The sequence below is a fragment of the Onychomys torridus genome, chromosome 1 (genome assembly GCF_903995425.1).
Source record: "Onychomys torridus chromosome 1, mOncTor1.1, whole genome shotgun sequence".
In the NCBI taxonomy this organism is placed as follows: Eukaryota; Metazoa; Chordata; class Mammalia; order Rodentia; family Cricetidae; genus Onychomys; species Onychomys torridus.
This window is the reverse complement of record NC_050443.1, coordinates 161,735,951-161,751,340: the sequence shown is the minus strand read 5'-3', so window position 1 is coordinate 161,751,340 and position 15,390 is coordinate 161,735,951. Positions and strand designations below refer to the sequence as shown.

The 15,390-nt window shown below is 36.5% G+C and overlaps 1 protein-coding gene across 3 annotated transcripts in view; it reads left to right on the top strand.

Annotated features, from left to right (window-relative positions):
• Hpse2 (heparanase 2 (inactive)) overlaps nucleotides 1-15,390 on the top strand; it is a 610,759-nt gene that overhangs the window by 156,594 nt on the left and 438,775 nt on the right. The window lies entirely within an intron of this gene.

Here is a 15,390-nt window from a genome sequence, read left to right as displayed (position 1 = left end):
TTTGGTCATATTCACTTTCCCCAACTCTTCTCAAATCTGGTCCTTCTTCCTTACCAATCTAGCTCAATTTTGCATTCGCATAGCCCAAACATTCTTAGATATATTGTCTTTACTGTAGCGTGATTGACTTACCAGAGCATTTTTTTTTCCCTGAGACAGGGTTTCTGTGTGTTCTTTTGGTGCCTGTTCTGGATCTTGCTCTGTAGACTAGGCTGGCCTCAAACTCATAGAGATCCACCTGGCTCTGCCTCCCAAATGCTGGGATTAAAGATGTGCGCCACATAGCCCGGCTTACCAGAGCATTTTAAGAAAAACTTTCTCCATAATTGATAACTCCATAGCTGGGGTGGGATTTTGTGCCCAACTCCCATCTCTTTGATGAGATTTTGTCTGACTTAGACTTGCATGAATTTTGTGCATGCTGTTTCAATTGCTGTGGGTTTATATGTGCGACAGCCCTTCTGTGTCCAGAAGGCACTGTTTACTTGTGGTTATCTACTGTCTCTTACCCTCTTTCTACCCCTCTTCTGTGATGATACTGAACCTTGGGAGAAGGGGCAAAGTATACATGTTCCATTTAGGGTTGGGCGTTCTGTAGTCTCTTATTCTCTACACTTTAGCTAGTTGTGGGTCTCTGTGTTAATCACCATTTGCTGTAATAGAGGCTTCACAGATGAGGGTTTAGAGATATACTGATGTAGTATTATAATACTAAGTTATTAAGGAGTCAGTACAATACTCTCCATTTAGAAGAATAATAGTAGTAGGTTTTCCCTAGGGCATATGACCAGTATCGCCACAGGTTCTTGCCCACAATGGTGCCAGGTACCAGTATGTGAAACAGCACTTGCATCCAATCAGAAAGTGCTCGTTTACTCTCAAGATGTCCGTGCCACTGTTATGCCAGCGCACATGTCTTGCATATACATCTCACAAGGTTCACAGCTGGTCATGACTGACGACTTTCCTCATCAGATAGTGTACATAGCACCTTCCAGAACTATGAAAACTAGCCAGTAGAGATGAAGTTTCTAAGTCTGATTTTTCTATGTTCTATGACTGCAGTATGTGATACCTTAAGTAATAGATTCTTACCATTAAATTCTGGAGGGTAACCAAGAACAGAAAAAACAAAAAAGCTTATCTAAATGGTTTATATTTCTCAAACTGTGAATGTGTCTTGCCCCCCATACCCTCACCAATATTTATCTTTTAACTTTCTGTCAAATTGAAAAATGCTTTCTCCATGATTAGTTTGCAATTTCCTGATCTCTTAAGACAACTGGGCATTGTTAATTTGTTCTGTGAATTAATGATGATTTCTCTTGCCTTATTTTCAAAATGTGAGTTTTTGTTTTATTTGTCATATTAATGTATAGTTTTTATTAGGTATATTAACACTTTTGTGAAATATGCATTCTGCATATATGTATCTATTGGTGGGGGTTAATGCACACAAGCTTGTATGTGAAGGGCCTGTGAATGCCCAGGCTAACTTTGGTTTGCCCATTGCTCCCTGACTTAAGTGTTGAGACTGGGCATCACTAGGAAGGCTAGCATAGTTAGCTGTCTTGCTTAGGGGACCTTCTCTCTGCTTTCAGTACACTGCCATGCCCACCTAACATTTGTGTTGGTTCTGGAGATCTGAACTCAGGTCCTCATGCTTTCTGTTCACATGGCAAGTACTTTGACCATGAAGCAATCTCCCCAGATCCTTATAGTATATCCTATTTTTACCAAATCCATTTTCTTCTATTTTGTAAAGTTACTCTGTTTTTAAAACAGAATTTTTCTATAATTCTGAAATCTATGATATTACTAACATTTAACTGAGGTTAAATGTTTATAGAGGTTAAATCTCATAGAGATTCAGCTACTCACACAGGCAGGAAAGAAGGGCACACACTTAAGCTTGAACTGCTAGACACTGAATTCATAATCTAAGAGGAGAAACTAGAGACCAGACAAAAAGCGAGGATGCTGCAGAATAAAAAGGCTCTTGTGCTGCCCATGCTGTCCTTGGGGCCCACTTACTGGTCAGCAGTGACTAAGGAGGCTATCGAAAGTAGCGGTGATAATCTTGCAATCCCTCTAGGTGGCTGTGGTGAGATGAGGTGTTTATAACTCTCTTGGCTTAAATTTGACACCCATTTTCCTTTCTAGCTTCTCTCTGCCAACTTTATATTATAGCTCTTGGCTTAGCTTTTGGGTTTGAACTTTGCTTACATCATGGCTCTGGCTCTGACCACCAGCTTTGCTTATGGACAGATTACTGGCTGAAATCTCAGTGGATCCCCTGGTTCTAGATGTAAGTCTCTGGTTGAAGGCAACGGGACTGATATTGGTCTCTTAGGCCTTAATATTGTAGGGTCAGAGATGGGGAAAGATACACCAAAAAAGTCACCTTTTAAAACAGACTCAAAATAGTTAATGAGGAATTTAGCTACTTGATACCAAGTATATGTGAGCAAGTAAGGAAAGGTTGGAAGATCACTGTATTTTATTATTCTGTTTATAACTGGAAATAACGAGTTATTTCTCTTTTAGCATGTATTACTAAAGGCATGTAATTCCTAATAATTTGGACATATGGTGGTTAAGAAGAGCAGGGATATTAGAAGAAACTCTCATGTGTGAAACTTAGAAAGCAAAGTAGAAGGAGGTTATTACCAATTAAAAAAGAAAACAAACAGGATATATGACAATGTGTATGACATAGTAGTGTTATTGTAAAATTAAAGACGACTGTTGTATGTTATGATAGGTTGTAATTGTAACCCATAAGCAGGAAAATCCTACTGTGGCTAATTGAAGGAAAAAACTTCTCCTTCATAGGGACTGTAGGGAAGCCTGGGAGTGACTTCTCATTCAATTTTCTCCTCCACATTTTTTCCACCAAAGTGAACTTTTTATATGTATGTAAAGTCACTGTCCCTTTATAACAATGAGAAAAGCCAACATCTTCTTTCTACTACCTTTCACTAAGAAATTTCTATCTTCTTTCTTAAGTTTAATTTTATTAATAAATATGCTTAAAACACCGTATGTATAGTATTTGATTTGCAGTGTATTGCAGTGGAAATTTCTTGGGTAATTTGGGAGACAGTGAGCAAGGATTGGACCTGTCTTCAACTCATTTTGTAGCTATGTGTGAATTAGTTTATCTCTCTTAATCAAAGATTTACCTATAAAATTGATGCATAGGAAGTTCATGTGAAAAGAACTTTATATTCTAATCCTCATTGATTACTATCACAAATAGGCTATGTAAAGGAGATGTGGGTCTGTCATGGAGTTACACTGCCTAACAAATCAGTCTGACATTGGATCATTTAGGCTTTTTGAATCTCTCTCCTACGACTGGTAGATTTTCTTCCTGCTTGGGTTCTGTATCCAGCATCCTCACTCTGTCACTGGTGTACCACTGCTTCTTCTTAACATCTGGATGTTTTTCTTTTCATAAACCTGTATATGGGACCATATTGTTCAGAAAATCCTATCATGGTCCACAGCCTTTCTGAGTGTTTTTTAATTAATTAATTAATTTTTGATAAATTTTCATTTGTACATGTCACCAGGCAGTTAATTTGATTCTTTTAAAATTATTTTGAGTTTATTATAATATAATTATGTCATTTTTCCCTTCTCTTTCCTCTCTTCAAACTTTCCCATATGCCCCTCCTTGCTCTTTTTCAAGTTTACTGCCTTATTTTTCCATTGGTTGTTGTTACTTACATGTATGTATACACACACACACACACACACACACAAACACACACATACACACACACACACACACACACACACACACACACACACACTCCTAAATACATAAATACAACTTGTTCAGTCTGTATAATGTTATTTGTATGTGTGTTTTTATAGACAAGCCAACATGGATGTGGGAAAACCAAGAGGTCCGACCCTGTGCAAACAACTACAGGCAGCTAAGGACTGCTGAGAGCGGGAGACAGAATTGTCCCCAGGGAGAGCCCACCAGTTGATTAATTTGATTAATTTGATTCTTTATTGTTTCCTATTAAAATTTTTTGTTAGAATTTTAAACACTACACACTTAAACTTTTAAATATGTAGTTGACTTTAAATCATATGTCCCCAATATATGCCTCAAGGATATTCTTTTAGGCCCTATTACACTTTTATTATGTCCTTTGTGACCTATTTTCCCATATTTAGCTATCTTTGTAATGCCTTTTTTTTTTTTTTTTTTGCAATGATCACTCCTTTAGTAATAGTATTTTTTCCATCAGTACTGGGGGAGAATGTTTCATTATATTATGATTTTTTTCCTTATCATTTTTGTAATTTTGTTCTTGGTAGGAAGAAAAAAATGTTTTCCATATATTTTTTGGACTTTAAATTTTTCATAGTTTTTATTTTTAACATTTATGAGAGATTCCATATTTTCATAAAATTTTAAGAATGACAAATTGTGTGAAATATTGAGATCATTATGCCACTCTTTTATGCACCTACAACTCAGGGTGTGAGAGTAGGACCTTGTCTATGGTTGTAGCTTCTTGCTTTATAGTCCTTTAAGAGAAAACTGTGAAATGTGTTCATCTGTATTTTAATTATACAATTTAAACTATCCTGTAACTTTTGTACCCATATCTATTTGTTTTAATGATGTATGAATTTGTTGTTCCCAGGATGAGTCTGTTAAGATAAATATGCTACTTTATTTGGGCTGGCATGTTAATGTTTTGTTCTAAAAAAAAAAAGAGAAATTGAAGGTGTCGATATTAGACTTTGTCATCATCAAAATAAAGCCATAGATACTTGAAAATGTTCAGTGTTCATAGACCAACCTTTCTTGAAACTGATAAGAATAAAAGAAGATACACTAATAGAATATGTAAACAAAATATTCTTCAGATTTTTAAAGGTGGGGAAGGAATTTATTTTATGTATATATGTCATTTGACCTCCAGTATTGATCTTGAGACTGTATACTACATTCCTTCACAATGCGATGGAACACTTTAATTAAAAAAAAAAATATTAAGGAAGGTCATAGGCAAGACTTCTGCCGGAACCATTGTATAATTCAGGAAATGAGAGTAGGGTAACGATCTTTATTGGTATAAAATGGAGATTAGGAAACTATAGCCCAAATCTGACATGTAGTAGAATATTATTTTAAGGTGTGTTACTTCTGTTTATGTTGCATTTGTTTAACTCCTTATAGCTGTGTTACTGTGCTTTAGTAAAACACCTGATGGTCTAATAAAGAACTGGTCAATAGCAAGGCAGGAGAAAGGATAAGTGGGGCTGACAGGCAGAGAGAATATATAGAGGGAAAAATCTGGAAAGAGATCTAGGAGCCAGGGAAGGAGGAGGACTCCAGGGCCCAGCCACCCAGCTACACAGCAAGCCATGGAGTAAGAGTAAGAATTACAGAAGTAAGAGAACAGGAAAACTCCAGAGGCAAAAGGTACCCAGGGCTAATTTAAAGTTAAGGAAACAAGCCAAGCTAGGGCCGGGCATTCATAAATAAGAATGAGCCTCCATGTGTGATTTATTTGGGAGCTGATTGGCGGGCCTCCCCCCTCAAAAGAGTAAAATATCAATAACAACATTGACCCACTGTCTATTTCTGTGTGCTCTGAAAGATAATGATTGTTTTAACATTTTAAATGACCAAAAAAGAACAAAAGAAGAATATTTGGTGACATGTCAAAAGTCTATGAAATTCAAACTTCATCATTGTTAGTTATATTGAATGTCACTGCATCTACCCATTTACATATCTGTGGAGGCTTTTGTGCTACAATGGCAGAGTTGAGTGACTGTAACAGAGCCTGTATGATGTAAAAGCCTAATTATTACTGTCTGGCCTTTTATATAAAGAGGAGATGGAACACAAAATAAACAGATCCAAACTAATCAAACCAAACAGAAATCAAGTGTGTGTGTGTGTGTGTGTGTGTGTGTGTGTGTGTGTGTGTGTTGGTGATGGTAATTAGAATTCCTTCAGCTATCTTTAACCCCCACCCCCCAGTCCTTCTACTTTAAGAAAACACTTTACTGTTTTCTTCTTACACATGTTCCTCTGTAAGCCCACATCCCTATTCACAAATATGTATGTTTATGGAAGAAGGAAAACCAACCCTTCATTATTATAAGGACTTGTGTTCTTTATGTCTTAAATTTTATTTTTCTTTAGTGTTTAAATTTTGACTTTGGGCCATCTGGGAAAGAAAATTGAGGGCCGTGGTATAAACTCTGATTTGGCAACTGGCAGAAGTAGTGACTGCTAAGAAGATCAGGTGGGAGTAGACTGAGCACGAGGCTCTGCTGGCCTGTACTGGAAATTGGGACCAAATCTGACAGTTTAAATGCCCCTTCTGACCACTATACTAACAGTATTGTTTTGTTCCCTACACAGAAAACCTTTAGGAGTTAAAATCCAAACATTCAACTAGTTGTAAGGAAACAACATAAAACTTGGGGCTCAGTTTGGAGAAGCTGAAGCTACTTCAAACAAGACTTCATTGAATAATTTGGGGAGCATTTGAAGCTATTCTGAGCTATACAACCTCCCCCTTTTCTCATCTCCATTGGCTCTCAGAATCAGATCACCTGGGGAAAGCACATTTAAAAAATTCCAGATGGTGTGTGCGATGCTCCAGCTGTGGAGAATCTCTCGCAGTCAGGCAATCTGCTTTTCTGCCTGAGCCCTCTAAAACTGTGCTGCCCATTTGTCATGCTTCTCCAATTGCAGCCTTCTGGATAGCTTCTCTTTGCCTTGTCTGACTCTTCCTTTCCAGTTTTTATCATCCCCCTCCATGAGCTAATGTAGTAACATCTCTTCATTGGCTATAAATCCATAGACGAACATGATATAAAATATAGTTTTGTGAAGGAAAATTGGAAGACATCTGGCTTTTTACCCATAAGATTCAGTGTTCACTTGTCTCATATGACGACGTGACTGTTTGTGTATGTGTGAAAAAGAAAAGAAACAGGAAGAGGGGAGGGAAAGGCTAGCACAAGGGTGAGCAAGAAAGAATTTATGCATATGTTTTGCAGCCAGCTGGACAAAATAAGTTCATCCCCATGTCAGCTTGGTAAGAATTCTGGGTTAATGTTGGGAAAGGTCAGTCTTACAACTTAAATGTCCTTGTTGGGACTACTAGGGAATGATTGTTTCTGGCTTGGTACTGGCTGTTGTCTTGATGACAATATTTGTCTGGAGTTATGCCCAATTTATGGGTGCAAGGCTGGGAAGGTTATAGGCACTGTTTGATGTTCAGATGGATTTTCCTTAGAATTTGAGCACTTTACGGATGCAATGGGAAGAAGCAACTGGCAGATTAAAACCATGCTATTGGTTACCTACTGTCCTTGTCTTTCTGTTGTGAATATTATTTTCCTAATCTGTAGAAATTAAATGCATTTGGAACTTTCTATTTAGGCTATGTTATCATCTATTGATGGGTTCAGGAAAGGGAGATGGATCACTTGGCGTTCTGGACAGTTTTTGTCACCTTGAGAAAATACCTCCATTGGATTGCCTGTAGGCAGTCTTCAGGACATTTTCCTGATAGATGATCTGGAATGACTCAGGCCGCTGTGGGTGGTGGTACCCTGACAAATTGTCCCAGAGTATCTAAGAAAGCACAGTGAGCAAGCCTGGAGTGCAGTCGAGTAAGCAGCAGTGCTCACTCTGCTTCAGTTCCTGCGCTCGGTTCCTGTATGAGTTCCTGACGTGAGTTCTCTTCATTATGGGATATGTGTATATAAAACATACACTAAAATAGACCTAAAGAGACCTTCTCTTTTCCAAGTTGATTTTGTCCAGTGTTTTATCACAGCAATAGAAAGCAATCCCAAACTGTAGGTTTTATTTTACTTAGAAATTGATATCTTGCTGGGTGGCAGTGGTGCACGCCTGTAATCCCAGCACTCAGGAGGCAGAGCCAGGTGGATCTCTGTGATTTCGAGGCCAGCCTGGGCCACAGAGTGAGATCCAGGAAAGGCGCAAAGCTACAGAGAAACCCTGTCTCGAAAAAACAAAAAACCAAACCAAACCAAACCAAACCAAAACAAAAAAACCCCCAAACTCCAAACAAACAAACAAAACCAAAGAAAGAAAGAAATTGATATCTTTTGATATGTAATGGAACAAACTGGTACTTTAATAGAATCATATGTAATACAATGAAACTTTTTTTTTTTTTTTTGAGACAGAGTTTCTCTGTGTAACAACTCTGACTGTCCTTGAACTTGGTTTGTAGACCAGACTGGCTTTGAACTCAAGAAATCCATCTACCTCTGCCTCCCAGTGCTAGATTTAAAGGTGTGTACCACCACTGCTCACCTTTGAAAACATTTTTAAATGCATGATTTGATTAGTTTTGATAAAAGTATTAGTAGTGCAAACACCATCTCAAATAAGAGTTATCATGCTTCCTTCACTCAAGAAGTTTCTTTTATTCCTTTCTAGTCATTTCCTTGAAACCAGCCATTGTTTCAATTTCCGTTATCATAAATTATTGTTTGATTTTGTACTTTGGTATGTACTCCTTTGTATCTGGGTTTTAAAAATTATACTTTCTGTGTGTGAGTGTGTATGTCTCTCCCTGTATTCCTGACGTAGCAGAAGACAACCTAAAGCAGTTGGCTCTCTTCCTCTGCCATCGAGGTCGGTCCCTTGTGTTGAACTCAGAGTGTCAGGGTTGCTGGCAAGCACCTTTACTTGTTGAGACAATTTACTGACCCCTGAATCTGAATTTCTAAGGTTGACATCATATCCTCAATACCCATCCAGTCCATCATGTTCATTAATTTTCTCCCAATTTCTTTTAGATTTATTCATTTATTTTATGTGTATGAGTGTTTTGTCTGCATATATGTGTGTTCACCAATCCCTGTGCCTGGTACCAGGATCTAGCCAGCTTCTCCACGATAGTGAGGTTGTGGATCTTAGGAGAGAATCTGTTACTGTCGTTCTGTTAATCTGGCATAATTCCTAACTTTAAATCTTATCTATACCCACAGATAAATGTAGCTATCATCTCCAAGTCATTTTTAATTGAAAAAAAAAATACCCAAATCTGTATATGCTTTCTTAAATGATCTTGAAGTACTTTTAAGTTATGTAGAATATAAAGTTTTATTCATGATAATGTCTAATTTATCAAAACTTTTCTTTTATAGTTAATGTTCTTTGTATCCCATCTAAGAAAACTTTTTCTACTCCTAAATCTACATTTTTTCTCCTATTTTCTCTCAGGCATTTTATAGCTTTAGCATTTATATTAAGTTATTACTTGGATTTTAAAAGGAGAAAATAATGCTTAATTTTTCGTATGTTTATATAGTTGTTATAGTGACATTTGTTGAAAAGAATGTTTATTTCCCATGTAATTATGTAGCTGAGAACTTAGACCACTGGTCTATAGATTTGTTGTTGTTGCTAAGCTTGATTTTGGTGTCAGTGTTAAGTAGGCTTATTAAGTGATTTGAAACATTTTCTCTTTTATGATTTCAAGAAGTTTTTTAATTTTATTTTTTAATTGATACTGTGTTTTTTAGACTTTTATAGCGTTTACCAGTGAGCCCATATGTGTCTAGTGTTTTTACTGTTGGAAGTTTTTCTTATCAATATAACTTCTTGCATATATGTAGGACTATTCGTTTTTTTTTCTAGTTGTTCTTAAGTTCATTTATTAAATTGTAGTTTTAAAAATTAGTTTTCTCACCTTGCTTAAATTGCTACTTTACTGGCTTATAGATGTTTATAATACTCCTTTATTTTTCTTTAGTATCTTTAGATTCCATAGGGGTGCTATTTTATTCTTGTTAATTTTCAGTGTTTTTAAATATATTTTTATAGTTATTCCTGTGAGACATTATTAATTTTATATAGGAAACATTTTGAATTTTGTTAGCTTTTCTTTCTTATGATTTCTACTTTGATCTATATTATTTCTTTCTTGCTACTTATACTGGAATTAATTTGTTTTTCCTTTTATTTTTGACATGCTGATTTCTTTTTTGTATATGTAGGCAGCATGGGTTTCTGGTACATAAAATGTTCTAATTTTATCACTTTGAGAAATACATTGTATCCCACAGTGCCATGTCAACAATGTACCAACAATACTGGTTAAGAGTTCCCTTTCCTCACTATGCGGCAGTGGCACATGCCTTCAATCCCAGCACTAGGGAGGTAGAGCCTAGCGGTACTAGGCTAGTCTGGTCTACAGAGCGGGATCCAGGACAGGCATCAAAAACTACACAGAGGAACTCTGTCTAGGGGGGAAAAAGTTTCCTTTTCTCATCTCGTGGATGCTTGTTATCCCGTGCCCTTCTGATGATATGTATTCTTGCACAGAGGTGATACAGTGTTATGGGTGTGGTTTGTATTGCACTGATGATTAATGACACTGTACCTTGTGTAGTTGTGGCTGTTGTTAGAGTCCCTTAAAATGTAGATATTAAACCCTTATCAGATGTAGAGTTTGTGGGGATTTTCTCTCATTATTTCTCTTCTTGGGTTTCTTTCTTTCTGAAACTATTTTGCTGTAATCCCATTTGTGTTACAGATTGCCCTATCTGGACGCCCTTTGGAGGAAGGGGTGAGAAAGAGCTGTGTCAACAACACAGACACCACGAGTCAGGTGATACACAAGCAGTGGACTCCTTTATTGAGGCTATTGGGGTGAACCTATATACCTGTTCCCAATTTCCCATTGGCAGCTGGAGACCCTCTTAGCTGCGTTGTCTCTTTCTCATTGTCCCCCAGCATTCTGATGGTCATGAGTTGTTAGTCACCAGGTGCAGCGACAGACTCCAAGGTGGCTCAGTGGCAACAGTTGTGGTTTTATCAGGCTAGCTGGCTTCACTCCTCCTATACATTTGTTTTATACATTATTTTTGCCTTTGTTCCTTTTGAGATAACATAAATATGTACCATCCAGACACATCTCAGAAAGCGTTTCTCTGTGTTTTCTTTTAATAGTTTTATAGTTTTAGGTATTACATTTAAGTTCTTACTCATCTTGAGTTTATTTCCATATGTGGCATGAATTTAGGGTCCAACTTAATTATGCAAGTGCATACTCAGTTTTCCTACCACATCTTATCAAAATGGCTTCATTTCCGCATTGTTGTCTGAGGACCTTAATGAATATTAGTTGGCGATAGATGTATTTTTGGGCTCTCCATTCTGTTTCGTTGGCCCATGTGCCATCTTATTTTATTCCAGTAGCATGTAGTTTCAATTACTATATTTTGAAAACAAGTAGTGTGATTCCTACAGCTTTTTTCCTTTTGATTAAGATTACTTTGGGCATTCAGTATCTTTTCTTTTCTAAATTCTATGAAGAATGTTATTAGGTTTTTATATGGATTTTGTTGAGTCTGTAGAGAACTTTGCTATGAATATTTTAACTGTACTCTTACAAATCATAAAAATAAAGTCTATTTCCATCATTTTCTTTCACTTATTTCATCAGTGTTTCAGAATTTTAACTCTAAAGGTATTCTCAGATTCTTGAATAAATTTATGCATTTAATTTTATTGTATTTTGGTAGCTGTTAGAAACAGGATTGTTTTATTTTCCTCTTACTTATTTTGAATCAGGACTCTCTTTATAGTGCAGACTATCTTTGAAGTTGTAGTGCATCCCAAACTGTTCCTCAAACTAGTCATGCTCCTGCCTCAGCCTCCTGAATCTCTACCACACTGCCTGGAAGGATAATTTTATTTTTTGGATTGTTTTTATTGTTAGTGTACAAAAATGCTTCTACTTTTTGCGTGCTGATTTATATAGTCTTTAACTTTACTACATTTATTTAGTCTGTCAGTTATGAGTGTGTCTTTAGGATTCGCTACATACAAGTGAACATTGACAGTTTCACATCATGCTTCTCTGCATTAAGCCTTTACACTCCTTACTCTTGCCTATAAATGCAGTGCTGAGTTGAATACAACTGACTGTGGTTGGCCTTCTTTTCTTGTTCTTCTTCTTTTTTTTTTTTTTTTTTAACCTTTCTAGAGCTTTATTGGGAGAGAGAGGGACAGAGAGGGGGAGGGGGAGAGGGAGAGGGAGAGAGAATGAACCAGAGAAACAGAGAGACCGCATGGAGGGAAGAGAACAGAAAGAGAAAAAGCTCTTTTCTTGTTCTTGATCTTAGAGGATAAGCTTTCAACTTTTCACCATTGGTTAGAGTGTCAGCTGTCAACTCCTCAGCATACATGGGTTGCATTATAGTGAGACACATTCTTCTTTTGTGAAATCTGTTGCTTTTATTGCAAAAGGATTTTGAGTTTATTGTTCAAATAATTTGTTGTCTCTCCTGAGCCTGTCATATGCTTCTTTGCCTTTTATTCAATTAATGTGATATAGCACAGATATAAATTTGTATAAAGCCATCTTTTAATACTTGGTATGAATGTCACTTGTTTATGGTGAATGATTATTTTAAATATGCTCTTGAATTTGGTTTGTTGAAGAATTTTGCATTTTTACACACAACATATGCTATATATTATATGCCTATGTATACACACACACTATATATATACATATACATACATACATATACATATATATGACTAGATTTGACTAGATTCTACATATGAGGGAGAACATGTGTTTTTTTTTCTTTCTGAGATTGTATAACTTTACTTAAAATTATACATTTTAAGTCCATCCAATTTTCTGCAACTTTTGTGATTGCATTTTCTTCAGAGCTGAATAGTATTCATATGTGTGTGTGTGTGTGTGTGTGTGTGTGTGTGTGTGTGTGTGTGTTCCTCATCCATTCATCTGTTGGTGAACAACTAGATTGATTTCAGTTGGTTGCTGTACTGAATAAGGCAGCAGTAGGCAATGGGGTGCAAATATCTCTATGGTAGGGTATGAAGTTCTTTGGGTACATGCCTAGGAGTGAAATAGCTTGGTCATATGGTAGTTTTATTTGTTATAGGGCTTTTAGAAATTACAAATTTCTTGTATTTATTGGCTTAAATATTTTTAATACAATATATTTTGATCATATTCTCCCAACCACCACTTCTTCCAATCCTCCCCACTTTTCTGACTTCATGGAATTTCATCCCCCCCAAAAAAAGAGCAAAAAACACCCCCTCCGAAAGTCAAAACAAAGAAAAAAAGACAAAAAATACCAAACCAAACCAAAACAGCACACCAAAACCATGGAGTCCATTTTGTGTTAGCAAGCTCCTCTCCTGCAGATGAAGCCTGCTCTGGAGTGTGGTGCTATATATTCAGTGTCTTTCCATTGGAAATAACCAATTTTCCTCTCCCATTATATATCAATTGCACATAGCTTCTTGGGTAGAGACTCTGTGTTCAATTCCCCTTCCCCACACTGGGATTTTGTCTGGCCTGAACTTGTGCAGGTATTATGTGTACTGTCACAGACTCTGTGATTTGATCTGTGTATCAGTCTTGTTGTGTCTGGAAGATGCTATTTCCTTGGAGTCATTTGTCCCCTCAGGCTCTTACAATTATTTCTGACTTCTCTTCTGTATAGATCCCTGAGCCTTGAAGAGAGGCATTTGAAAATATATCCTATTTAGGTTTGACTGATATATTGGTAAACAGTACATTGGAAGGAGTCATTTAATTGCAATGTTCCTTTAGCAGAATAACAGAAGTAGGTTTTCCCTTTGGGCCTATTACCTATCCAGTCTCAAGTTCTTGGCCATATTTGCTGTATTGGGTATGGTTATTTTTGAGGAGTCTCCAAATTGATTTTTACAATAGCTATATTAATGTTCACCACCTACCAGCAATGAATATAGGTTCCTTTCTGTGCTCATCCTCTGCAACATTTGTTGTCAGATTTATTGATGATAACTGTCTAACTAGGGTGAGATGGTATCTTATAGTAGTTTTTATTTGCATTTCCCTAATGGTTAGTGATATTAAACACTTTAAAAATGGTTTTTGGCCAATTGTGTTTATTTTTGAAAACTCCATTCAGTTCATTTGCTTATTTATTAATTAGATGGTTTTATTTCCTTGGTATTTAAGTTTTGCAATTCTTTATAAATTATAGATAATTAACCCCTGTCTGAAATGAAGCTGGTAAAATTTTTTCTTCCATTCTGTGGGTTATCTATTTTGCTTTGCTGATTCTTTCCTTTGCTGTGCATAGCTTTATTTTTGGTAGCCTCATCTATTGACACTTGCAGTTAGTTCCTATGCAATTGATGTTTTCTTCACAAAATTCTTGCTTAATCCAGTATCTTGAAGTGTATCCTCTATGTTTTCTTCTATAAAAGCAGTGTTTCAGGTGTCTTTGATCCATTGTAAATTGATTTTTTTTTGTACAATGTGAAATATATGAGTCAAACTTCATTTCTTTGCAGGTAGAAATCCAGTTTGGCCAGCACTCTTTATTGAATAGGCTGTCTTTTTTTTTCAAATGAATATTTTTGTCTCTTTTGTCAAAACTTAAGTGGACATAGTTTTGTCATTTTATTTCTGGATCCTCTATTCTATTGTATTTGTCCGCCTATTTTATTTTTATTCAGGTACCAGGCTATGTTATCATTGTAGCTCTGTATTAGAGTTTGGGTATTGTAACACCTCCAGGCGTGTTCTTATTCCTTAAGATTGCTTTGGTTATTCATGGTCTTTTGTGGTGCCTTATAAATTCTTGTCTTCTTTTCTAAACTTGTGGGATTTGACAATGGAATTTTAATAGGTAATACATCTTATTTTGTCTTCTGGATAATTGCGAATGTTCTGTCTTTGAAAATACTGATTCTTCTGATTGACAGAACTTCTTTTGAAAAATTTCTGTTGTATTTTAAATTTTAGTTTCTATGTTCATCATCTCTTGAATATCTTATAAATTCTTTCAGGGAGAAATGGCTTAGCAGTTCATAGCTTATTCTTTGCTTACAGAAGACCTGAGTTTGGTTTCCAGCACCCATGTCAGGCAGCTCATACCTTCTTCTAAGTGTTATGATTCTGATTCTTTGTATTCCAGTGCCCAGATGTTCATATATTTGACTGTATAACCATTTATGATTTTTTTTGTTGGTATTCTTGATTCAAGCAGGGACAGGTTTTTTTTCTATGTATTATAGCTTGTGATTTTGGGTAGACCGTCAGGCAATGCCCTTTGCCACAGGTAGGCTTCTGACTGGGCCTTTCTCTCTACTGAGACTACTGATGCTAGGCAGCTGCTGCCTGGGCACTATTGATTCACCACAGGCTATATTTCCTGGTCAGGTGGAACTGTTACATCAATTCTCCATGTGGGCACAGTTGCAGGCTGGGCCAAAAGGATGGGCAGAATTTCTGCTTAGGAGGATGGATCCAGCTGTTATACTTAGAAATGTTTGTTTGAGGTTTATCTCCTGGTCTAGGTGAT